Source organism: Onychomys torridus, chromosome 1 (genome assembly GCF_903995425.1).
Source record: "Onychomys torridus chromosome 1, mOncTor1.1, whole genome shotgun sequence".
Lineage (NCBI taxonomy): Eukaryota > Metazoa > Chordata > Mammalia > Rodentia > Cricetidae > Onychomys > Onychomys torridus.
Window position 1 is genome coordinate 97,960,947 of NC_050443.1, and position 25,426 is coordinate 97,986,372.

The 25,426-nt window shown below is 41.5% G+C and overlaps 2 protein-coding genes across 3 annotated transcripts in view; one reads left to right on the top strand and one right to left on the bottom strand.

The window, feature by feature from the left end:
• Nucleotides 1-25,426, bottom strand: part of Dcun1d3 (defective in cullin neddylation 1 domain containing 3) — a 38,375-nt gene that overhangs the window by 6,472 nt on the left and 6,477 nt on the right. The window lies entirely within an intron of this gene.
• The window catches only part of Lyrm1 (LYR motif containing 1), a 56,481-nt gene continuing 31,128 nt past the window's right edge, over nt 74-25,426 (top strand). Inside the window, exon 1 of the mRNA XM_036190698.1 lies at nt 74-185. The gene's annotated coding sequence lies outside the window, so the exon portion shown is untranslated. The remainder of the gene's footprint in view (nt 186-25,426) is intronic.

Sequence of the window (25,426 nt, forward strand, 5' to 3'; positions counted from 1 at the left end):
CCCAGGCTCGCTGACTCACCAGTGTTTGCTGCTCAGCTCCTGCTGCAGGAGACCCAGCCCCCGGTGCGATAAGAGGATTTCCTGCCCTCCATCTGACCCACCTACCCAGGCCACTCACCCTGCCCCCACTGGACAGATGCTTCAGTACAGCAGCTCCCTCCAAAGCTTGGCACCAAGGCCTAAAGGTAAGGGCAGAACAGATGGGGCTCCCATAGAAGCCTAAATCCCATTTACTCTGCTGGGTCTCCATGTAAAAGCATTTTTAGATGACCTGATATAGTGGAACTGGTTGCAACCTGAAGGCTTTTAACATACTCAGAGAAAAAGAGGGAGAAATCAATGTCGACAGATGATCGATCAGTCCGTGACAGAAGGTCGGCTTTCTTCCATCATAGTTCCTTTCTTTGAAAGGTTCCCATTCTAGTGGGATGGAGTAGTGATCTCAAGTCAGAGCCAGTATTTTCTTATCTTCTGGTGGGTACTGCTCCTGGGTTGCTCTGTGATTTCTCTTTGGGCTTCTCCAGGCCAGGTCACAGCAACCAGCCCTGTGTTCAAGAGGCTGGCAGAACCTTCTTCAGTCTTTCAAAGCTGAAGATCTCACTGGCTGTTGGTTAACTGACCCTTTGATACAGAACCAAGCTCTACACTAACTAAGCACTTTAAGAACATTATTATTAGCTCATGTGCCCTCCTCACCACAACTCCATTTAAAGACAGGGAAACTGAGGCTCTGCATACATACAGTAAATTTGTCCAACATCACAGAACAAACAGAACCTGGAATGTTTTTAGTTCAAGAAATCACGACCTGTATAACTGAACCCACACCTGGCAAAGGATCATGGGACAGCACACTGAGTAATGTTCAGAAGCAACAGTACAGCAACCTTAGAATTGCAAATATTAACAATCAGCCACCAGAAAGAACACTACAATATCTGCATGCATGATCAAAGACATCCTTAGCACTGCCCTCCCCAGGGCCAGGCCAGCCCAGCTGCCATGATTCCAACAAGTATGATGCCCTTGGGCCCACAGCTCCCCATCCCAGAAAGGGAGGGATGTGCTAGAACTAGTCTACTTGCTCCACCACATCAGTGTGGTGAAAGCTCCAGCCACGAAACTGAAGCCTAGCTCTGTAACTAACTGAATTTCCCAAATCTACCACATGATTAGTGCACACAGTCAGTCAAGAAACACAGATAACGTAAGTGGTACAAACAGCCAACCCTACCCCAAAGTCATTAGCTCAAGTCCTTCTAAAAAGCAGTCTCACAGTGCTGTTGAGATGGCTCAGTGATAAAGGTGCTTGCCACCAGGTTAGGGACAACCTGAGAACAATCCCCAGGACCTATATGGTCAAAAGGAAGGACAGACTTCTAAAAGTTGTCTTCGATTGCCACACACAAGCCATGGTACATGAGCATACACATGTGCGCGCGCGCGCACGCACCCACACACACACAATTTTAAAATGTTAGTAACAACAATAATAATAAAAGTCCAGGCATAGTAATGCGTGTGTTTAATCCCAGCACTTGGGAAGCAGAGACAGGTGGATCTCTGAGTTCAAGGCCAGCCTGATCTACATACTGAGACCCAGTCTCAAAAAACAAAAACATTCTCATACCACATCACTGACTATTCAAAAGCTCCAAAGCCCCACCATGTGGAAAATCAGGCTCTCCACAGGAAGTGATTTCCTTGGGATTGATCCTCAATAAAAATCAAGCTGTGCCTGGGTGAATACTTTAAATTGTTAGCCATACCCTGTTCCTAACCTGAGTAGGCTTTCTCTTTCCTCTTTCATCCTCTTCTGTAGGTCCTACAAAGACAGGCTCTCTAGCTTTCTAGGCAATTACACTCTGTTAATGGAGGTGTCTTCCCAGGTGGCTCTCCTCCCTCCCATTGCCACCTGCTGACAGCCTCTGCACAATCTAGATACTCCAGTGCCAAGTTTCAAAAAACAACACAATTACTAGTAATGAATACTCTTTTCTATCTGTTAGTATATGGTAACAGCCACATAGAAACGTAGCTCTGTGAAACTAATGAGTTCCGGGAAATTAAATGGCAACATACAGAGGTCAAGGAGCCTATCTAGGGAGGGAGAAAATACAGTAATGGTGAGGCTGAGTGAATCACAGTGATGGCATCTATTAACCAAATCTGTCAGCAGCTCATTCCACTGCACTTCAGAAGACTGTTGAGCAGAGGAAATGAGATAATCCATGTATTTGGTATATAGAAGCATTCAATGAAGTGTCCGCCTCTCTCTGTAATCATTATTATTACTGCTATCACCAAGTAACTGACAGACTCAAGCTTCCTTTACCACAGGAAGTATTCTTCAGTAGCCTGCCCAGCTCTACTATGGCAAGTGTCAAGTGTGTCTCATAAGTGACTGCTCTCCTGCTTTAGCTATGTGGCACAAATGGGTCAAACAGAGCCAAGGACAAGGCGAGGTGGGAGAAGGGCTGGGAAAAGAAGTGGGGGAGGTGGAACTATTCACACATACACTAACTGGGAAACCTATTCTGAGCCTTTATACTCCTGTGGGTATTTATTTACCAGACAGGAACTTGGTTCAGCTTACACTGGATCAACATCAGTCCCCAGCTTTTCTCCTTCAATCTTAGCTCCAGCTGTTTCTGACTCCTTCCCTCCCTTCTCTCCACGAATCCTCCTCCCTCTGTGCCAGCCCTGGCTGCTGTTCCTGAGGAGAGGCTTGGCTGCCTGCCCAGCTCAGTCCCAGCCTCAGGCTTGAAGCAGACACTACTAGGCCCCAAGGGCAATCCTTAGAGGCCTGGGGTCCCTGGAGTGCTCAGGCTCCAGCTGTGCCTATCTCTTCGGTAGTTCTATGAGGTAAGAGGCAAGCAAGCCTGTCTTCAAGTGACTTACTCTTGGTTGTTGAGCCAACCCACAAGTGAAGACCAACCCACACGGAGACCTGGTACAAATGGAGACAGGAAAAAAAGAACTGCAAAGAAAACTTGAGAGACTCAGAAAGATAGTCGTTGTGGGTCTGGAGCTACAGTTGCACTTGTATAACACTCCTAAGAAGTAAACTGTTATAACTTTTATATTAGAAAACAAAGGCTTCTTAATTGCTACACAATAGGACTACAAAATAAAACCAATCTGCCAGACTTCGCTGAGATTGCACAGAGAGGTAGATCTTGTTTGGGTTCTTAAATAGGGATAGGCAGGAAATGGGAAGAGAGAAGACCAATATGGTTGTTCTGTGCAATTAACATATAGTAATTACTATATTTTAAAAATCATGCTGGGTGGTGGTGACACATGCCTTTAATCCCAACATGCAGGAGGCAGAGGCAGGCGGATCTCTGTGAGTTCAAGGCCAGCCTGGTCTACAGAGCGAGAGGCACCAAAACGACACAGAGAAACCTTGTCTTGGAAAAAAAAAAAAAATGGGGGAGAAATCATTACAAGGAGCTGGGGAGAATGGCCCCTCAGTAAAGTGACAGTCACAAAAACATGAGGACTTCAGTTTGGATTCCCAGTACTGTCTAATGATGTTTTCATCAGTGATGGACAATGGTCACAGTGGTGGTCCCCTAAGATCCCCCAATGCTGTGGAGAAATAGTGTTCACTTATTCATGATCATGTTGGCACGGATTAAGTACCCTACACTGCCAGCTATATAAAAGTACAGCACATACAATTAAGTATAGTATATAACATTTAATAAAAAGGTTATGTTACTGGGCTACATATTTACAATGCTACCTTGTTGTTGTTAAAAGGCTACTATAAGACAGCATGTTGTGTGACTGGCAGCAAGATCATACATGTCACATATACCATCTCCCCTGAATGTATCAAGATACCACATGAAATATGACCTATGCCTAAGGACACTCAATGGCATCCATACAATGACAAACTCACTCAGAATCCATCCCTTAGTTAAGCAGCCAATGACTAGATACTACTGAGACAATGTATCTATTTAAGGCCTGAGGACTAAAACCAGTGTTGCTAGCTAATCTGAGGGTTACTTGCCAAATACAAGCAAGACAGCACAGACTCATACCACATAAACTTTCCAAAATGAAATAATGAAGCATTTTGGACTCCAAGCTTTAGAACTGAGCGGCATGTTTATCCAAAATAACCAAAACTGGGCCCCCTCATGTCACTAGCCCACACTGGGTCTTTTGTTTCTCCCCACCACACAACTATTTTAAAGCAGGTCTAACTACCCTCATATGTTCAAAGGGAGGCAGTGGATTTCTAGGTTGACCACTGTATTAGTTACCTTTCTAGTTGGTGTTACCAGATACCTAAAGAAGGAACTTAGTGGGATGAAAGATTTATTTTGGCTGTACCAGAAGATATGGTCCACCACTGCAGCAGGAGGGTGAGGCAGCAGCTCCTCACATGTTAGAAAATGAGGAAGTAGAGAGGTTAGACTGGAATCCGGAAGGCATATCATCTTCAAGCCTTGCCCCCAGGGACCACCTTCTGCTGGAGAGGCCAGTCCCAAAGGTTCCACAACCTCCTTAGTGCCACCTGCTTGGCACCAAATATTCAAATACATGAGCCTGTGGGGCAACTGTAACAGTCACTCCTTTGTCATCAGTGTCCCCTGCCTACCCTCTGCTTTCCCAATGGTGTTGCTTGTTTAAAGGCTGTCTTGGGTTCATCCTCCTTGGTACTACAATGAGAATAGCCGGACTGCTATACTCTGGCTCTGTGTATGCAGTTTCCTTCCTTCCTGGGGACGGTACTTCAGTAGACCTCCCTGAAAGTGAACTGCAGTCACTCCCTGCTTTGAGATAGCATACAGATATTTGCCACCCAGGAGGTTAGCATATTATAGCTAATTAGTCCTCAAACATCCAATTACCACATGAACTGTTCACTTTCTGGTCACCTTCTAAGGAGTTCAGCTGAAAAGTAGTTAACTGAAGATGAGATTAGATTTTTGCATTTAGTAAAAGGAAAGAAAGGAAATTGTGAAATGAGTCAAAAGATGAGGAAAGAACCTGATACAAAAAATGATAAATGACTGCCTGCAAATGCCTTAAAGGAATACTTGAATGATCACAAATATACAGCTGAGGTTTCTAGGGTCATATGGTTTCTAAGTAAGCCGCAGATTTATCACACGGTAACTGATCAATTTCCTAAGCTTGCTCATTCTTTATAAAGAAAATCTAAATCCATTATAATACCACACATACCAACTTCTTCCTAGAAGCCCCTGATGGAGGCTGACTGCTAATACACAGCAGACAGGAAGAAGGAGGAACAAAGAGACCTGCACAGCATGAAAATTCTTCCATTCAACCACATGAATAACTGGGTCAGAAATGTCTATGGCTACTACCAAATTGAAAATACTATATACATTTTCTAGAAAGTCCAGAAAATGCAGGCAAGTCTGTGCATGTGTGTGTGCATATGTATGCGCATGTGTGTGTTTGTGAAAGTCAATGAACTTTACATGGGTTCTGGGTTATTGAACTCATGTCCCCAAGCTTGAAAAGCAAGCACTTTAATGACTAAGCTACCACCTTAACCCCTCAACAAAAGTTTTAAATATTGTTATTGCCACAAATGCTCCAAACTTCGTATAACTCATTAGGTTAGTTATATCCTACTATTCAATCTGTCCAAATTACTGAGACTCCCTGTGTTGAGACACTGTGCAATTTAGTATCTCAATGAATGGGTACCATGATTTGTTGTTTTAATTTCTTACTCTCAGATGTTAACTTGCTCTCCATAATTCACTACTATAGGCATACTAGGGTAATAAATAGAAAATGAAGTTAAAAACCAAAACATTAATAATTACTTCCTGAGAATAAATCCCAAGAAGAGAAATTAATGGATCAAAGAATATGCAAAAACATTTTATATAAAATCTATTCTAGCAATGGATACTTTCAACATACTGTATTTGCCAACTAATCCAGTTTCCCTTAAAAAATTTAAAAAAAAAAAAAACTTTGCTGAAATCATGGAAGATGTTATATTTATAGAAAAATATCCAAGCAGCAAGTAAAGAAGCTTCAGCTTTACTGTGAGCACAAGGACTTAAAAGAGTTGTTGAATGACGGGACAAGAAACAAGAAACGATCAATTGATCGTCTTTCAATTTCATCTCAATTTCCTCAATGTATTTTTTTTAAGTATTAGACAAACCTTACCCTTCCCATCTTCCAAAAAGTTAAGATGGTACCACCTGAAAGTCAAATGCATCCTCATCCTCTTAGCACCGGGCTGAGAATCTGACTCTTAAGACTAACCAGAGTCACAGTGACTCTTCTGGACATGAGGCTGTGGAGCTGTGGAAGCAGCAAATGGGCTGCATTTAGCCCACAGACCTGTCATATGGGCTTTTGAGCTATAGATGGAATCAAAAGACAATACAGAACCATGTATGCTTCCCCACCACCTAGAGTCTTTATCAGATAATTGCTCAAGCTTCACTAAGTAGTTCCCTGCCTCTCCCTAACTCCTGGGATAAGACTGTGCATATGTGGGATTCATTATGGAACATGTGACTTAGGCCCACCACTGCCTTATATTATACATTCCTGGTTTCAATGACTGTTACCAGGGGTACACAGGCACCCAAGCCAAACACTGAAAATGGTCACCATACCTTAACAGCTACCAGGAAAAGTAAAATGTCTATTGAAGAGGGTAGATGTGAAGATTAAACAGGCTCTCTTTACTGGGTGAGTTTCAAATCTAATGCATACAGAACTTAAGAATGAGATTCTTAGGTGGAAAGTAATACTGAGAAATTAACAAACCGAGTTTTTAAAACATCATTCACACCGGAATCCAATGGCTTCAAGAATGGAGATCAAAGCCTAACTTTCATGAATATGCCAGTCAGTAAATTCCCTTTTACATTCCCAAGATATCAGCTTGTATCACAACTGAAAGAGTTCTTACAAAGACACTTAATGCTTCTCAGATCTCCTACTTAGCAGCCCAGAAAGGAAGACCCAATGCTTAGACTTCCTGATTAATGTTCCTGGACCAGCTTACGGGGCCACAATTTCAACCCAATACGTCATGGGTACTCTCAGCTGAACAACAGGAGCAATGATCCCTGGCCCATGAAAGCTGACAGATTCCATTACAGCTAGGTGAGCTATTAGGGTACTATTTATATAAGATGGCATGACTAACATGCTAAAAGAACTATCTTAGCCCTCCTCCAAATACACAGTTACAGAGTATTTATCCTGCCTTCTACTCTAGAAACATTTTCTCTCTCCTTCATGTTCCCAAGGAAGAACCCCTCCTAACATCCAAGCATCAGGTGATGGGATGTAAATCAAACTCTCCTGGAAGCCTCTGTACAATAATGACATAGCCAATCTTCTTCCAGCTCAAAGGTATTTGATCTAAACCACATCCTATGAAACTGAAAAACCAGACAAGACCAGAATTCTTGGTTTCAATTACTATCACCCAAACAATTTCCCTTTAAGTGCTAAGAGCCAATTTAGGAAGAATTCAGGTTTCTAAGACAGAGACTAGAAATGCTTGTGGTTTGTCTGACTTTATTTTACACACACACACACACACACACACACACACACACACACACATCCTATGAGGGTTATATAAAGCCGTGTGTATATATGTATATCAGCTTGTATCACAACTGAAAGAGTTCTTACAAAGACACTTAATGCTTCTCAGATCTCCTACTTAGCAGCCCAGAAAGGAAGACCTAATGCTTAGACTTCCTGATTAATGTTCCTGGACCAGCTTACGGGGCCACAATTTCAACCCAATACGTCATGGGTACTCTCAGCTGAACAACAGGAGCAATGATCCCTGGCCCATGAAAACTGACAGATTCCATTACAACTAGGCGAGCCATTAGGGTACTATTTATATAAGATGGCATGACTAACATGCTAATATATATATATATATATATATATATATATATATATATATATATATATATATAATGTATATATTATGTATATATTATGTATATATAATAATATATACACATATATATACACACACAGGTTAAAACTATTTTGCTTTATTTTCATAACATTTATTTTCACAAATGTTTATATGGCACATGGATACATTAACATGCATAGATAAACATACTTATATCAAGAGAGTCTAACATATGATAGAAAGCAACAAGCAACATGGTACTGCAGGCTTTGCAAAGTAAGGTATCTATTGCTGGACGTGGTAGTACATACTTTTAATCCCAGCACCCAGGAGACAGAGGCAGGTGGATCTCTGTGAGTTCGGGGCTAGCCAAGACTACATAGTGAGACCCTGTCTCAAACAACAACAAAAACAAAAACAAAAGAGGCTACTCAGTTCTTGTTTATTTCCTGCCTAAATCACCACTACCTAAGCATCAATGCAATGCTGTCTAGTTTAGTTGCCCTGACAGGGCCTATTTTAGGAAAATTCAACATGCGAAAACTCCAAAAAGCAATAGAACCAAAGGCTCTCTCTTCTGCTCATAACTATTTTGGACAGCCTAAATGCATTACAGACCCAGAATAAATTGTGTATGTGAGTGCACACACATTTTGCATATACTAACAGAAAGTTCAATGAGTTGCATGCAACTTTCTGAACTGTCATCAGTTTGCATGTACTTCAAGAACAACATCCAACCCTGTTACTCCTGAAGTCCTACCTGTGCCTTCTACAAAGAACAGGACATGCTTTGTATGAAAACACAGACACCATGTACCTCATGTTCTCACCTTAAGTTTGGGAAAAATCAAAAAATCATTTCATACCAGATGTGTCTCAATTCAAATATTGAGATGGACTCCACCAATCTATGTGTCATTGTAGCTAATCTGGGACAACACTTTTGTTTGTTTCATCTTGGTTTTCTTCATTTTGATAGTCTGGATTTTCATTTGTTTTGCTTTGTTGTTTGTTTTTGTTTTGTTTTGCTTTTTGAGACAAAGTATCATGATATAGCCTTAACTAGCCTGAAAATCAAGAGATCTCTGCCTTCCTCTGCCTCACAAGTGCTGGAATTGTAGGTGTGTGCCACCCCGCCCAGCTGCTTTTGTTTTTTGGTTTGCTTTTATAGATATAATTAGAGTCCAGGCTGAACTTGGGTTCATGATCCTCCTGCCTCAGCTTCCCAAATGCTGTGATTACAGGACTGCAACACCAGTCAAATTTCATTCTCTGAGAGTCTTGTTGATTTATCTGATCCTCCAAACAGTACAAACTTTATCCTGTGTACCTCAGTTCCTAGGCACACAGCAAGTGTTTGCTATGTACCTGCTGATGAACAACTGATAGTGTGATGGTTTGAATCAAGAATGTCTCCCATTGACTTATGTATTTGAATGCTTGGTCCAAGGTTGGTGAGTTATTTAGGAAGGATTAGGAGGTGTGGCCTTGTTGAAGGAGATGTGTCACTAAGGGTGGACTTTGAGGCTTCAAAAACCCACACCAAGCCTAGTCTCTATCTCTGCCTATAATTTACAGATCAGATGTAAGCTCTCCTCCAGCAACATGCTTGCCTGCCACTGTGTTTCCTGTCCATGATTAAGGACTAAGCCTCTGAAACTGTAAGCAAGCCCCCAATTAAATGCTTTCATAAGTTGCCTTGGTCATGGATCATGGTATCTACTCACAGAACAAAACAGTAACCAAGACAGATAGTAAGTGTTCACAATGCACAAAACACTAGTCTGTCCTTTACTGCACTACCTCATGATGAATCAGGCACGCTTAGCTCTTGCCCTACTACAGTTATGCCCAACTAATCATATTTATACCAATCCTGATGAAATGATGTTAATAGCAAAGGGAACTGAATCCTATGGATAGAAAACTCAATTTCACCTCTCAAGAGTTGGTTCTTAAGGTCAGATTTCTTTGAGAACCCCTCTCCCCAATACTCTATCACCTTCAGAAAAAAAGGAGGGAGTGGTTGTCTTATTGTTCCAATTATTCTCCACTTCATTGGTTTCTCAAAAATAATGTGATACAAATAGCTTCTTAATCAGTAGTAATATGACTCCATCTCTCTCTTCACTTCATAAGCTAATTTTCACCTCTTATAGTAAAATACAGAATTTGAAACTGAAAACATAGAGTTCCATCTGTCTCTTCTGATCCATACATACCTCATTGCCCTGGATGAGGGAAGGGTGTCACATTATTCACAGAAATCATTCCTGCCTCTTCTTTTACCAAAGGTACAAGGCCAAAGGTAACTGAAGCCACAGTCACACAATGCTCTAGGAAGACCTGGTGGAAACCTTCAGGGGCTGGCTACCCTCCCCAGCTCCTATGTGAAAATATCTATTTAAAGAAGTTTGAGACCAAGAACCTGGTTTTGAATACTGCACATACATATTTCAACAGGGATTCAAGCACTGAAACCAGGAAGGACTAGTGCCACTTTTGCAGCTCGTGAGACGCTCGTTACCACTAGGTTTCTCACAAAACGCCTTGATGCTGGCGTGATGGTGTACAGAAAGAGGTAGAAGGGTCACTGTGAGTTCCAGGACAAACAGGGCTACAGAGAGAGACCTTGTCTCTAAAACAAATTGTTCCCCGATGAGAGAGCGGCGTTTGACTTATCTTACTAAAGCATGTACCCTGTCAAAGACAGTAAGAGATGAGGGTAATACAGCGCTACCTCTTTGGATCCCCTAAAGACAATGTGCTATGCTACATATGGCAGCAAGAAAAGACCAAAAACTAAAGTCCTAAACAAAGCTTCCAAAGCCAGACATACTTGCCAAGAAGCAAAGAGCAGATTCCACCTCCACTGGCTGGCAGGCAGGCCCACATATTCTGCTTAGCCATGTGAAACAGCGACTCTTGTTCTCCCCACCCCCAGGCCCACTTAGGATATTTGGGGTAGCAAGAGAATAGCAACACTGGTGACTTTTCTAGATGCTGTATAAAAATAGAGCTTCCAATTTTAGGCCTAAAGTTGAAAAGAAAAATAGCCAGAATTAGAAGTTTGTTTTAACACAATACATTGAAAATTCTAAGTATTACAAGTTTAAATGCTGGTAGCTGAGGAGGAGGTCACACCACCACAGGGCTCCTCAGTGAGTCAGCAAACAGTAAGACTTGTTTAACAGTGCATCTCCACCAGTGACAGAATTAAGAAGTCTACCATGTGCGGTGATGGAAAACCAAACTGACACTCCTCCTGTGGTTGTCCACAGTGCCAGAGCTGACACAAATGAATCTCAGCAGCAATTTACAAGACAAAAAGGGTAGGGAGGTGTCTTCTAAACTAATTTCCTAAACTTCACCAACTTTTTGATGTCTGGGTTTGAACACCCATTCTCCATCAACTCACCTTACTTATGTCGAAGCACAAGCCCAATGCCTGCTTTTACAGCAAGCTGGTAGCTATCTCTTCAGGTATGAGGATCACTCTGGCAGAACTGGTAGAGAACAACAGAAGACCCAGAAAGACACCATCATGAGAATAAAGGCCTCCCAAAGGTCTGTGGGCACCATAAATTACATAACAAATCCATTCTGTGAGGCAGCCAGGATTAACTCCCCATTCATCCGGCTGGGTTGACTCAGTATTGCCAATGGGCTTATCAAATGGAAGGCTCATTATCCACCACAGCTGAGCAAAGGCACAGTGATTGGTCTCAGTGTGTAACAGCTTGCTGACATTAACTATTCAGCAAGAAAAATCAATCTTACTAGTTAAAAAAAAAAAAAAAAGGAATTCTCCCTTCCCACCCCAAGTAAGTTTTTCTGACTGAATTTTTAAGGATGTAATATGACATCTTACTATAACAAATGCATTATTATGTCTATTACACATGCAGAGATGAGTGCATTTTATATGATTTACTTCCATGGAATTCATGGCCCATGATAACAGTCAAACATAATCACCCAGCACTTAGGAGGCAGAGGCAGGCAGATCTCTGTGAGTTGGAGGCCAGCCTGGTCTACATGGCAAGTTCCAATACTATGTAGAGAGATCCTGTCTTTAAAAAACGAAAACAACAAAAGAGGGGCTGGAGTGATGGCTCAGTAGTTAAGAGCACCAACTGCTCTACCAGAGGACCCAGGTTCAATTCCCAGCACCCCACATGGCAGCTAACAACTGTCTGTAACTCCAAGATCTGACACCCTCACACAGACATGCATGCAGGTAAAACACCAATGCACATAAAATAAAAATAAATAAATTGTTAAAAAAAAAAAAAAAAAAAAGATCATACCCAGTACGTAGAAAAGAAAGGATGCTGCTGTCTAGATGATGACAGTGTCTTAGACTGCAAGCCCCAAGAAGGAAGAAGTGTGTGTAGTACATGAACAGAGCCAGCTAGCTGACACCCAAGGATAGGTGACTCTGAGGGAGCTGGAGACTCTGAGGGAGCTGGAGAGGGGAAGGTGCAGGGAAGAGAAAACAAGAGAATACTTCATAGGAAGTGTGTTCACACATGTGACATAAAAACACAAAAGAGGACTACTTGGGAGGAGACAGAGGATCAAGAGAAGGGGGTGAGGGGGGGAGGGCAGTTAAGAAGAAGACAGATAAGAACAAGTGTAAAATGACATACATGGATGAAAATGCCATAATGAAACCCATTACTTCACATGCTAACTCAATATTAAAAAGGACAGCAACTACAGAAAAAATGAAAAGTACCTACTATGTATCTGGTGCACTGCACAATCTGTCTTCATGCTTGTGACTCTAGGTACTCTCCCAAACTATCCACAAATACTTCTCTAAAGTTCACTATGTACCAAGCACTGTTTGCAAAACATTTTACACACAGTAAACAATGATATAACAGTAACACTAGTATCTTGGGTTTGGTTCTCACCACTTCACAGACTGAAGACTGAGGTACGAATTCTAAGTAACTGGCCAAAGGACAGTGTTTTATTGTTTCTCAAAAGTAAGAGTATGCTGTGGTGGCACACGCCTGTAATCCCAGCACTTGGGAGGCAGAGGCAGGCAGATCTCTGTGAGCTAGTCCAGGACAGGCTCTAAAACTACAGAGAAACCCTCTCTCAAAAAACCAAAAAAAAAAAAAAATGTAAGAGTAACAAGCTGGGTATGGTGGCACCTGCCTTTAACCCTAGCAGAAGCAGGTAGATCTCTGTGTGTTCAGGACCAGCATGCTATACATAGTAAGTAAGCCTGAGCTACATGGTGTGAAACCCTGTCTTCAAAACAAAACAAAAGATAAACCTTTCCAAACAAGAGTTGTATTTTATTTGGGGCGCCTAAGTCCCTAAGCCTCTGAGGAGGGTTTGAAAGGGGGGTAGCAGCTTTTAAACTTTAACTGCAAACTGGGGCTGGAGAGATGGCTCAGGGATTAAGAACACTGGCTGCTCTTCCAATTTGATTCCCAGCACCTACATGATAGCTCACAGCTATAACTCCAGTTCCAGAGGACTTTACAACCCTCTTCTGGCCTCCTTGGGTACAAGGAGCACCACACAGGCAAGCACTCATACATATATATTCTGTATTCTGACCTAATACACACATATGTGTAGCACAAAGATACTTTCACGACACAATACTGAGTGACTCTTGCTTCTGTGATGTGCTCTGATTATTTCCTTTTCTAGTTTGTTTTCAAGTGTCAGTAATGACCCTCCAGGAAGAAATGACACACAGTCTGGAAAGTCTCAAGGCCAGGCTTGAAGCGTCCCTATGTGTTAGACATGTTAAGTAATTTCCAGTTGCCATACCATTTCATCTTCCCAGATACCCATAAAGGGGGTGTTTCTGCTGTCCCTGTCTCATAGGCGAGGAAATAAACTTAGAAATAAAGCAATCTGCTAGGTATGGTGGCACAGTCTTATTATAATCCAAGCACTTGGAAGACCAAGGCAGGACTTCAAGTTCCAGGTTACAGAGACTGCCTTCAAAAAAAGAAGAAAAGCAGACAACTACTTCATATATGCCCCTATTGTGTGACAAGAACAGGGACAGTAACCATACATTCCATTTGTTCCCCTGCCCCCCAACTTCCTTTCACCTAGGTAGAGAAAGGCTTCTACTTCTGGCCAGTAACCTGTAAGCAGAAATGATGCAAGGAGGTTTAGGTAGATGGGACTCTTCAGGTCTAAGCAATGGATTGCTAAGTATCATGCATGGCTGCCATCTAATCACCTGCTGGGGTGAACCAAAGTAATAACCAAGACAACACAGATAGTACAGTACAAGCCAGTAGAATCTGCATCCCCTAGGGCTTCACCTACAGACTATTGTAGGACACACAAACAGTAAATTTTGTCAGATTATGTCGAACTTCCTCAGTACTACTACAGTAAGTTCAGGCTTCTTGAGTGCAGTGCTCTACAAGGGTTTTACCTACTTCCAATCTCACACTGCACAGGAGTGATCACACACAAACACAGTGTAGACAGCCAATGTACCTGCTTACATCATTTACCAGGGCAGGCGATGTGGTTCAATGGTGTATAGTTCTCGCCTTGCATGTGCAAGCCACTGAGTACAACCCCTAGTACTCCCTCCCCAGATTATAGATCCTGTTCATTAGACTCACATCTAAACTCAAGAAGGCACACAAGACTCTTTTGGACCTGAACTCAGCTTCTGTCATCCTCCTCCCCTCTTTTCATTTCAGCTGCTCAGGCATATTAATGTACTAACGTATTCCCCAAGATGCCATGGCCTTACCTGTCTCTATAGCTTTACTTCACTGTTAGCATTGCTAGGAATGCCTCCCCCTTCCTGATCCTCTGGTCTTGTTTCTTCAGCCCTAGCTCAGATTTTCTTCTCACAGGATTCCTTGCTGCTGACCCACTGGCACCTGCTTTGATATCATTGAGTCTTGGAGAATTGATTTTACAAACCGTCTAATTATTACTGTGTCTGGTATTTCTACCATGATATAAGGTCCTTGGAGAACATGATCTACTGAATCTATTAGGAAAAATACCTGGCAACATATAAGCACCTTTCTCTTCCTGAAACACCAAATATTCTACCACTACAGAGCCTGTCCACTATAACAGTGAGCTACATATAATTAATTCCCTTGAACACAATGGTAAGAGAAAAACACTTTTGACGCCAAGATTTTCTAGCTTACAAGATTGGTTTTGAGTTTCAGAAGTCCCCTATGAATGATACACATTCCATCTGGGAAAGTCAGTCCCTTGCTCATATATTTCTAAGTGGAAAACTACAAAATCTGTTTCTTTTTAAGGAGAAATTATCTTGCATCTGTTTGGAAACCTTAAGCACTGTTAGAGTCTTATTTTGTTAAACTGCTGTGGCATCAAAATCTCTTCTATTTACTCAGATTTTGACAAGTACTAAATGCGGGTTCCCTCTAAATTTGAAGCCAAGTATTGTATGCAAATAGCAAATATGCAAATAAGAAGGGGAGGGGCTTAGGATGAGTTACTTACTGGTGGGGGACAAGGGGGCGGGACATTTACTTACAAAAGGGGAAAAGGCAACTGGAAAGGTTTTCACCTGTTGCATAACTTTATTAGCATTTTCTGCTGGGTCAGGCAATGATGGAGTGCTGGATACTTCAAAAACAAATTCTGTGATAAATTAAGCAACTCCTATTTCTTGGATAAGGAAGAATTCAAAGTGACAGTTAAGTCTCCAATTAATGTTTTTGTCTGATTTGAAACTGCCACAAAAGTTCAAGTTTTCAAAATCTTGAAAAGACTTATTTTTAATTCATTTATTGACTTTGCAGTGGTCAGAGGACAACTTCTGGAGTTGCTTCTCTCCTTCTACCACAAGCTGGCAAGTGCCTTTACCCATTTGGCCATCTCAGTAAGCCCCAAGCTTTCTCTCAGAATGAAAAGATTCTGGATGAGGTAAGAAGAGCGTAGTAAATGGTGATGGAAACCAAGACATATTGATCCAATGGCAATTTCCCCAAGAACAGAAGAAAATGAACAAGTGTCTCTAGCCTCGAAAAGTCTTGCTGTAGAGCAAAGACAAGCACTGCAACTCCCCTGCATCCTCTTTCAGATTTATCCAGGCTCACCAGCTGTCACCTCTGTATAAAGACTGCCTAGGAAATATAGCCTATTTTAGACATGCAATCTCTACCCTCAAAAGGTGGTCTTGGGATTTTTACATCCAAGAAAAAGGGCACATTGCCTGATTTGGAATCCAAGAAAATTAAAATCTGCTCAAAAGGATACTTGCTTAGAGTAGATCTTAGTAGAAATTGAGATTTTTAATCTCCCAAAAAACTATAGCCTGGAGCCTTTTCCCTTTCCTAGCCTGCCACAACACAAGTCACAACCTTTCAGGAGACAGAACTGTTAGAATGACAAAATCAAAATTATATGAAAATGGACACAGAGCACTAGATCTCACCTCAGTTGGGAAACACCTGAGTTTCTCATTATGAAATCACACAGAGGGCTGGGGACACAGCTCAGTGGTAGGGTTCTTGTATGACAGCTTAGCTGTTAAGTGCATGTGATAACTAATCTTGCTTGTCAAGTTGACAAACCTGGAAGAAGGAAGCTCAATTGAGGAAATGCCACTATCAAATTGACCTGTGGCATTTTCTTGATTACTAGTTCATGTGGGAGAGCCCAGCTCACTGGGGGTGGTGCCACTCTTGGGCAAGTTGGCCTGGTCTGTACAAGAAAGGTAACTGAGCAAACCAGTACATGTCGTTTCTCCAGGAGTTCCTGCCTTGGCTTCCCTAGATGTCAGACCTAAAGTGTAAGATTAAATAAGCCCTTTCCTCCTCAAATTGGTTATGGTCAGTGCTTAACTGCAGCAACAGAAAACAAACTAGACCATACCCTTGCTGTCAAGCCTGAGTTTGGTCCTCAGAACTCATGTGGTAGAAGACAACTGATTCCCACAGACTGTCCTCACTTTAACATACTTTGGCATATGAACACACCACACACACACACACACACACACACACACACACACAAATAAAATGTAAACTTTTTTAAAAGAACAAGATCATTTGCAAAATACCAACCAACCAACCACCAAAGGCAGATAATAAAAGATGATAGTGTTAAAACATCAGGAAAAAGTCAAGGGACTATGGGTAATTAAGGCTTTAAAACAACAAGCAAAACACAAGGAACACAGACTACATGTGGATGCAGCTTTCTCAGCTTCTGTTGTTTCACAGAAATTAGAGCTTTATATGAGGGTTTTCCTGAGTTAAGGGACACCTCACACAACAGGTTATGATTTCCATCACTACTTCCCTGCCTCTCAAGATCTGTGTGGAATTATGAGAACAAGTAAGGCAGGGCTTTAACACTGTTTCAACATTTGACTTTCAGTCACCACCAACAAATAATGTACAGGTTACCTCTTAAAAGAGGCTGAGTCTAGACTTCCAAAACCTTAAATCTGGCTGCCAGGTCCATGGTCGGGCTTTTTCTCCTCCCCCAGGTTCTAAACTTACACCTTAGAGAGTCCCAACATCAGAGGGACTCTGAGCAATCCTGAGAGTGTGGGGGACCTGCTAAAAGTGAGGAGAAAATGACAATATTCAGTTTCATTGTTTAAAAATAAAGGTACCACTTACTAACATCTGCAATATTTAAAATTCTATACAATGCATCCATGGGATTTGGGCAATATCTTTATTTTAAATTCTACACAATCTACCTATGGGCATTTCTGTCAGATTTGTCAGTCTGCTTGAGTCAGACAAGTTTTTAAATCTGCACAAACTTGAACCTGCCAATTCCACAAAGACACCATGATGTAAGGTGTGGCTCTGCACTACACTTACTTAGTCTCTGAAGTTACAAGGCAGCTATTCCTATCCCACCTTTATTCTTTTATATGCCCATTTGCCAATTGGCCACCTGGTATTTTTCTTAAAAGCTTTAAAAAAAAAATTAGACCTACTGGGATAGTAGTGCTCTTGACAGACAGAGCAAGCGGATCTCTATGAATTGGAAGCCAGGCTGATCTATCTATATATAGTGAGTTCCAGACCAGCCAAAATATGCCTTCTATTATTCCACAGAAATTTGAGCTTTATTAGATGTTTTTTGGGGGTTGTGGCACTGCACCTCTGTGTCTTAAAAAATGGGGGGGGGGTGTTTGACCATTCTTAGTACCATGTAGTCACAGGTGTGGCATGTTAGTTCCCTTTTCATACTACACATTAACAAGTAGAACTGAAAAGCATTCACCAAGTACTCCCCAGAATCATCAACAGTACATATACATACAACCAGGGACCTGGAGCCGGACTCAGCAGAGAAGGTGCTTACCTCCAAGCCCAATAATCTGAGTTCAATTCCTGTAACTCCCAAGGTGGGAAGGGACAACCAGTTTCCTCAAGTTGTCTTCTGACCTTCACACATGTACCCCACCCTGAACTTAAAAAAAAACAAAACAAAACAAAAAAAAAAACTATTTTTAAAAAATATTTTAGCTAAAAAAGTATAGCCAAAGCTACACTTAAAAACCAGTAAATTAATCCTAATCCTTTGCATCCCAGTTAAAAAAAAAAGCACAGAGGGGGTATGACTGCATAAAGACACAGGACTAGTAGCAGAGTAGACAGAGCAAAGGACACTGTGTACATGAGTGGTCTCCTACAACAGACTCTCCAGGAGTTTTAGGGACCTGAACTCAGTTCACCAGCAAGTGAGCCTGAAGCAGGCCTGGGCTCTTCACTTTTCCCTACAAACAACAGGCACAACATAGTACTTAGCAGCTGATCTTCTCAGATAATCTAGACTGGCTAAAACAAATCTGTTTCCATCCAAAGTCTCAAGAAGGCTTGTCCAACTTACTGAACTTCAAGGCATATGGCCAAAGATAAAAATGTCTCCTGGATCAGCGTCCCAATTTTAGACCCAACAATATCTTTGACCTTTGTCCCCACTGCTAGACTCACACAGGCTCTATAGCAATGGTTCTCAACCCATGGGTTGAGACCTTTGGGCGGGGGGTGTCAAATGACCCTTTCACAGGGGTCACCTAAAACTATCTTACATATCAGATATTTACATTATGATTCGTAACAGTAGCAAAATTACAGTTACAAAGTAGCAAGGAAAACAATTTTATGGTTGGGGGCCCCCACAAGATGAAGAACAATATTAAAGGGTCTCATCATTAGGAAGGTTGAGAAGCACTGCTCTATAGGATTTCAAGGGAAGATTTTCCATATCTAATTTTTAGGACAGCTTTGGAAACAAGTTGGAAGTTTCCATTAGAGTCACTCATGTATTTATTTCCCAGATACCCAGAGGGCAGGTTTTATTTTCAAGTGATAGATAACTGCAGACCTAGCAATGTTTTATATATTCTATTATAGGAGGTAGAATAATATAGCCCCTTCTTAGGAACTGCAATCCAGTAAGATTAGCTAAATATGCCATATAGCAATAATAATAATAATAATAAAGCTTTTTATATGACACATGTATCATGTTATTCGAATGCACTGACAATCATTACAACTATTGACTGTGATGAATTTCACTTGACACATGATAGATAGACCTGATTCTTAGAGATGTGGCTCACCCAAATTCCAAGTGCCAAGTGAAGTTCAGACTTACAGCCAGAGTGCCAACTCTAGATTTGTGCTTTTAACCAATGGTTATGTATACCTAAGCTTTTTTTTTTTTTTTTTTTTGGTTTTTTGAGGGGTTTCTCTGTGTAGCTTTGCGCCTTTCCTGGATCTCGCTCTGTAGACCAGGTTGGCCTTGAACTCACAAAGATCCGCCTGCCTCTGCCTCCCGAGTGCTGGGATTAAAGGTGTGTGCCAACACCGCCTGGCCAAACATTTTTCTTATTAAAAAGTAAGATGGAACACATGCCTTTAATCCTATTACATGAGAAGGAGAAGCAGGAGGATCTCTGAGTTCAAGGCTAGCGTAGTCTAAATAGTAAGCTCCAGGCAACCCAGGACTATATAGTGAGACTTTGTCTCAAATACATAAAGAAATAAATGTAATTGAGAGTAAGATTAAGGCTGTACCAGCAAGTCACCTTGTTTCTGACATTGGGAGGTCTAGCATTAGTGCATCTGTGAAGTTCAGGAATATAGCACACTCTAGGAATGCTTTTCATATTATACTGAGTCTGCTTCTTATAACCCTAAACAAAGAATAGCTAGCGTTACTCCAGAATTACTTAGCCTACAAAATGGGAGATCAAAGCCAGGGATGCTGGGTCTTATCTGTAATCCCAGCAATGGGGAGGATGAAGCAGGAAGATTGTTCTATATTTGAGGCTGGATAGCCTGGACTACATAGAGTCTCAGGCTAGCATGAGATACAGTTTGAAATTCTGTTTCAGAAAACAAGAAAAACACACAATTGGACAATTAATGTGGAATAATAATAAATGGCTCTCCCTGATTTCTTCCAGTTTTCAAACCCTTGAAATTTCCTGACATATCTTTCATTATGAGGGGAAAGACACCTTGGGTCACACCTGAATTTACAGGGTGATTTCAGGGTAGACCCTCAGAGGTTTCAAGGGAGGGCTAGTCAAACCAGGAAAACTTTGAAATCTTATTTTACACACACACACACACACACACACACACACAAACAACAACAACAACAGCAACAACTACGAAGCACAATCAACCAATGAAGACTGAGAATTTTCAAGTTGGTGAGCACAGACGCTTGCTGGGAGGGTAGTGTGACTGGTCTGCCTGGATCCCAAGGAATTAGAATTCCCCTGGGAATCTTAAAGGGGGTAATGTCTGAAGCTCCAAGGGCAGCCAGAAGGAAACCGTTCAGGCAAAAAAGAACTCATTCTAGGGGAGATTACAACCCTTCATTTGACTAGAGTGTGAAAACAGTGAGGAGGGGGACCACAACTTGTTTAGTTACGCATATCTCTGACCTTTTTAATTAAAGTTTACCCTCAAATCAGGACCAATTGAATGGGGGTTGCAGGAAGGCGGGTGGTGTGAGGTTGCTGGATCTTTCTCACTCTCTCAAATGTGGCTACATTGAATAAATCTCCTGTTTGTTTGTTTGTGTATTTCATTTTGCTTTTAACTATTAATTTTGATCAATTAGTTTATTAGCTCGTTGGGGCACAGGATATGATTAAGTCCATGATGGCAGCACACATCTAGAGAGAGCAATAAATACTGCACTTTCAAGTCATCTATTGCCTTCTACATCAATGTGGCGGCTCTGAAACAACTGGGCTTAAGTCATCCTTCTGCCTCAGTCTCCTAAGAGAACTACATACATAGACCAAAGCATCTGCTTCTCTTTTTAGAGGGTTGAGGGGAAGCATGGGTTCAACCCAAAGCTTTATATGAGTAAGCATATACAAGCTACATTCCCAGCCAAATTAAGGGAGAATAGGAACACAATAAACATTAAAGGAATATGGAAAGGAAGAGACCCCCAAGCCCCTGGATTGAGAAAAATCAAAATTAAGTAGCTGGACTTGGTGGCACTTGCCTGAAATCCTAATACTCCAGAGGCAAAGGTAGAACCAGGAGTATCTCTATGAATTTGAGGACAGCCTGATCTACATAGTGAGTTCCAACAACACCCAGGACTATGTAGACAGAGCCTGTCTCAAAATAATAATAATAATAATAATAATAATAATAATAATAATAATACCTCACAAACCACATTAAAGTAAAAATATGTCTTATTATATGTATTGTATACCACATGTGTGCCTGTGGAGGTCAGAAGGAGGCATAGGAGCCCCGAAATTGAAGTTAAAGACAGTTGTGAGCTGCCATATGAATGCTGGGAACTTGGTCCTCTGTAAAAACAAGTGCTCTGAACTACTGCGCCACCTCTCCAGCACTGACTGTTTTTTTAAACCTGTTTTGTTGTTGTTGCTTTAATTTGTTTAAGTTTATAGGTGTTTTACCTGTGTGCATATGTGAGCACATGTGTGCCTAGTGCCCAAAAAGGCCAAAGAGGGGATCTGATCACCTGGAAATGGAGTTACAAACAGTTGTTAAGGTGCTAGGAATCGAACCTGGGTCCTCCATCAGAGCAACAAGTGCCCTTTAACTGCAAGCATGGCAAACATGCTTATTTAATTTTTAAATTTTTTGAACAACATAATTTCAAAACCACCAGAATTATAAATACAGCTACTGCTGACACTTTGGGGAGATTCTCGAAAAGTCCATGGCCACACTTGCGTGTATATATCCTGTTACACCTCTCCCCTCTTCAATGCCAATTCTTGAGTCTATGTTAAACTCTTTCTTAATAATCTAGATCTGCTTCATACAAACTTGTCCTGAAATTCTTTTCTACAGCACTTGGTTTTACCTGACCAGAGACTCCTGAAAAGAACCTCTCTGGATGCTACAGGGCTGTAGCTACTGCTCCTGCTGCCATTGGCTGTTACAGACTTTTTTTTTTAATGTGGAGCTGAGGATCGAACCCAGGACCTTGTGCTCTACCACTGAGCTAAATCCCCAAACCCGGCTGTTACAGACTTTATTAAAAATAATAATAATAATTGATTAATTAATTGATTGATTGATTGATTGAAATCCTACCGGACAGTGGTTGTGGCGGTGATATACACCTTTTTAATCCCAGCAATTGGGAGGCAGAGGCAGGCAGATTTCTGTGAGTTCAAGGCCAGCCTGGTCTACAAATAGAGATCCAGGACAGCCAGAGCTGTTACACAGACAAACCCTATATCAAAAAACCAAAGAGGAGGAGGAGGAGGAATTCCAATTATCATACATTGCTTGAGTTCTATGAATCGTGCTAGCATAATGTGAAACCTGACAGGGGAGTGACTGTGGGAACCCCTGAACTTGTCGTGTAAAAGAAGTTAGGATAACTTGGGAATGCCCACAGCTAGCATCTAAGTGGCACAATCTTATAAGACTGAATCATTGGCATGTGGAGTCTGTGCTAATTCCAGACAGTATCAGGGCTGAGTTGTTGGACACTCAGTTACTGCCAGAAAACTGTTGGAACAATGTAATTAGAAACCTCAGAAACAGATGCACACATTAAAACCAACTTCACCGAAGCTCACAAGACACTTTACTGCTTGATGTAATCACAGAATCTATGCCTGTCACCAGTTCATGAGTATTGTTTGCTATTTTCAACACTTAGGAAATCAGTCCTTCAGTCAGATCCACAAGTACCCTGTAGAATAAAAATCTTTTAGAAGAAAAACTAGGGCTGGAGACATGGCTCAGTAGTTTAAGAGCATATACTGTTCTTCCACAGGACCTAAGTAAGTTCATTTCCAACACCCACATTGGGCTATTCACAACTGCCTATAACTCCAGCTCCAGGGATATTCTCTTCATGTGCACATGTACACATGTACACACACAAATACATTTATACAGACACACATACAAAAATGAAAATAAACCATAGGGGTAAAAACACTAAAGAACTATTTGGACCTGCCAAAGAAAACACAGATGTTGTAGAAATAGAGTTGAAAATGATTTTCTTCAGTAGCTTTGGCTGTTATTTCATATTTGTAGTAGTTCCCAAAAGAAGGTCAGTCAGGAGTTATCTCAAGCATTCACAGGTAACTGTTGACACCTCCAGATCAATGGTGTTCAATAATAACCACTACCTAGTGTCTTCTTCATTATGTGCTTTATACAGACTAACGAGCAAAAGGACATTATTATATTTCTCATCTCACCAGCTTCTGATTTGTGAATTCAAGTTTTTTGGGTTTTTTGTTTTTTTGTTTTTTTTTTTCCGAGACAGGGTTTCTCTGTGTAGCTTTGCGCCTTTCCTGGATCTGACTCTGTAGACCAGGCTGGCCTTGAACAGAGATCCACCTGCCTCTGCCTCCCAAGTGCTGGGATTAAAGGCGTGCACCACCACCGCCCAGCGTGAATTCAAGTTTTAAATAATAAAAATCGTTTTAAAAAATATATCAAGGAGTTGGGAATTTAGCTCAGTGGTAGAGTGCTTGCCCTAGCGAGTGCAAAGCCCTGGGTTTGATCCTCAGCTCCACATTTAAAAAAAAAAAAAAAAAAAAAAATCAAGTCCTAAATGACAAAAAGAAAAAAAATAGTGGAAAAAATGACTCCAGCAGCCATAAGCAGCCCATCACAAAAGCCCAATCAACTGCAAAGACTAGTATAGTTACACCATCCACTGCATTCCTACACTCTTCCCCATAGCAGAAACACATATTCTCGTGGAGATCAGGTCCCCAGCCCTCCTGGTGAGTGATGCTCCCTGGAGTTAGACAAGTCTCTTCCCTACTATCCATATCCTTTCCAGGATACCCCCACTTACAACTCTGGCTACTTCACCCACTTCAACTGAACTACTCAACACCTCCAGAAAAGCCTGTAGCCTTCATAAAGTTAGGAAGCCCAAAGCAGAATTATTCCCATGAGCATGAGCTTTTCAGCAACAGTTTTGAGTAAATGATTAGGTAAGTGATGAGTTATTTCAAAAAATTGATTTACAAAGACACAAGACCCATGAAAACGTTCTTAAAAATTAAAAGAGCTTTCACTATATAACTCACCACTCCTGAAACCACCACCACAGTTAAGAAAAACTGTCTCTCTTTAAAGGACCGAAGAGTGCTATCATACCCCTGGTCCTGCCTCCTAGGACCTATGCTGCTAGGTTCAGCATCTTCTCTGAGGTATCCTGACTTTCTCCTCTTGTTTAGACAGTACCCAGTGGATATAAAGCAAATGTGAAGGAGTGGAGGTGTGTTTGGTTTTTATGATAAGATTTCACATAGCCCAGGCTGGCCTCAAAAGCTCTTTGTAGCTGAGGATGACCCTGAACTTCTGATCCTCCTGCCTCCACCTAAGTTGAGTACTGAAGAGTACAGAACTACAAGTGTGGGACATGAAGCCAGTACAGATGTTTTTGTTTTGTTTGGAACAGAGTCATGCTATAGAGCTCTGCCTCCAGACTGGATCAAACTTGTAACAATCCTGCCTCAGCCCCCTGAGCATGGGGACTACAAGTATGTGACACTATGTCTGGCTAAAGCAAATGTCCAGCTGAAGCCAGCAGTTCTTAACAAGAAATGATGGCTTGGGTAAATACTGTGCTATTTACATCAAACTGCTGTCAATAAGGATGCTTGGGCTTTCCTATTCGGATTCTACAGCAGGTCGCTAGGAATACCACCATATACAAGTCAGCATTTTGCACAGCTTATTATTAAACCATGCCCACTAGAAGCAAGGCATAGTGATACCATACAATTCTAACATCACTTAGGAGAGTGAGAGAGGGCATCTTTGAGTTTGAGGCCAGCCTGGGCTACATATGAAGACCCTGTCTCAGTAAACTGAAAGAAGTCAGGGTGCTGAAGTCTCCACTGCTACTTGAATATAATTTGGTGCCTTCAGCTTCAGCTTTCCATTTACACATCCACACCCTCTGCTACAGTAGGGTACTCTCATTTCACTACCGAATCCTGCTTCATATATGCCACATTATAAGGCA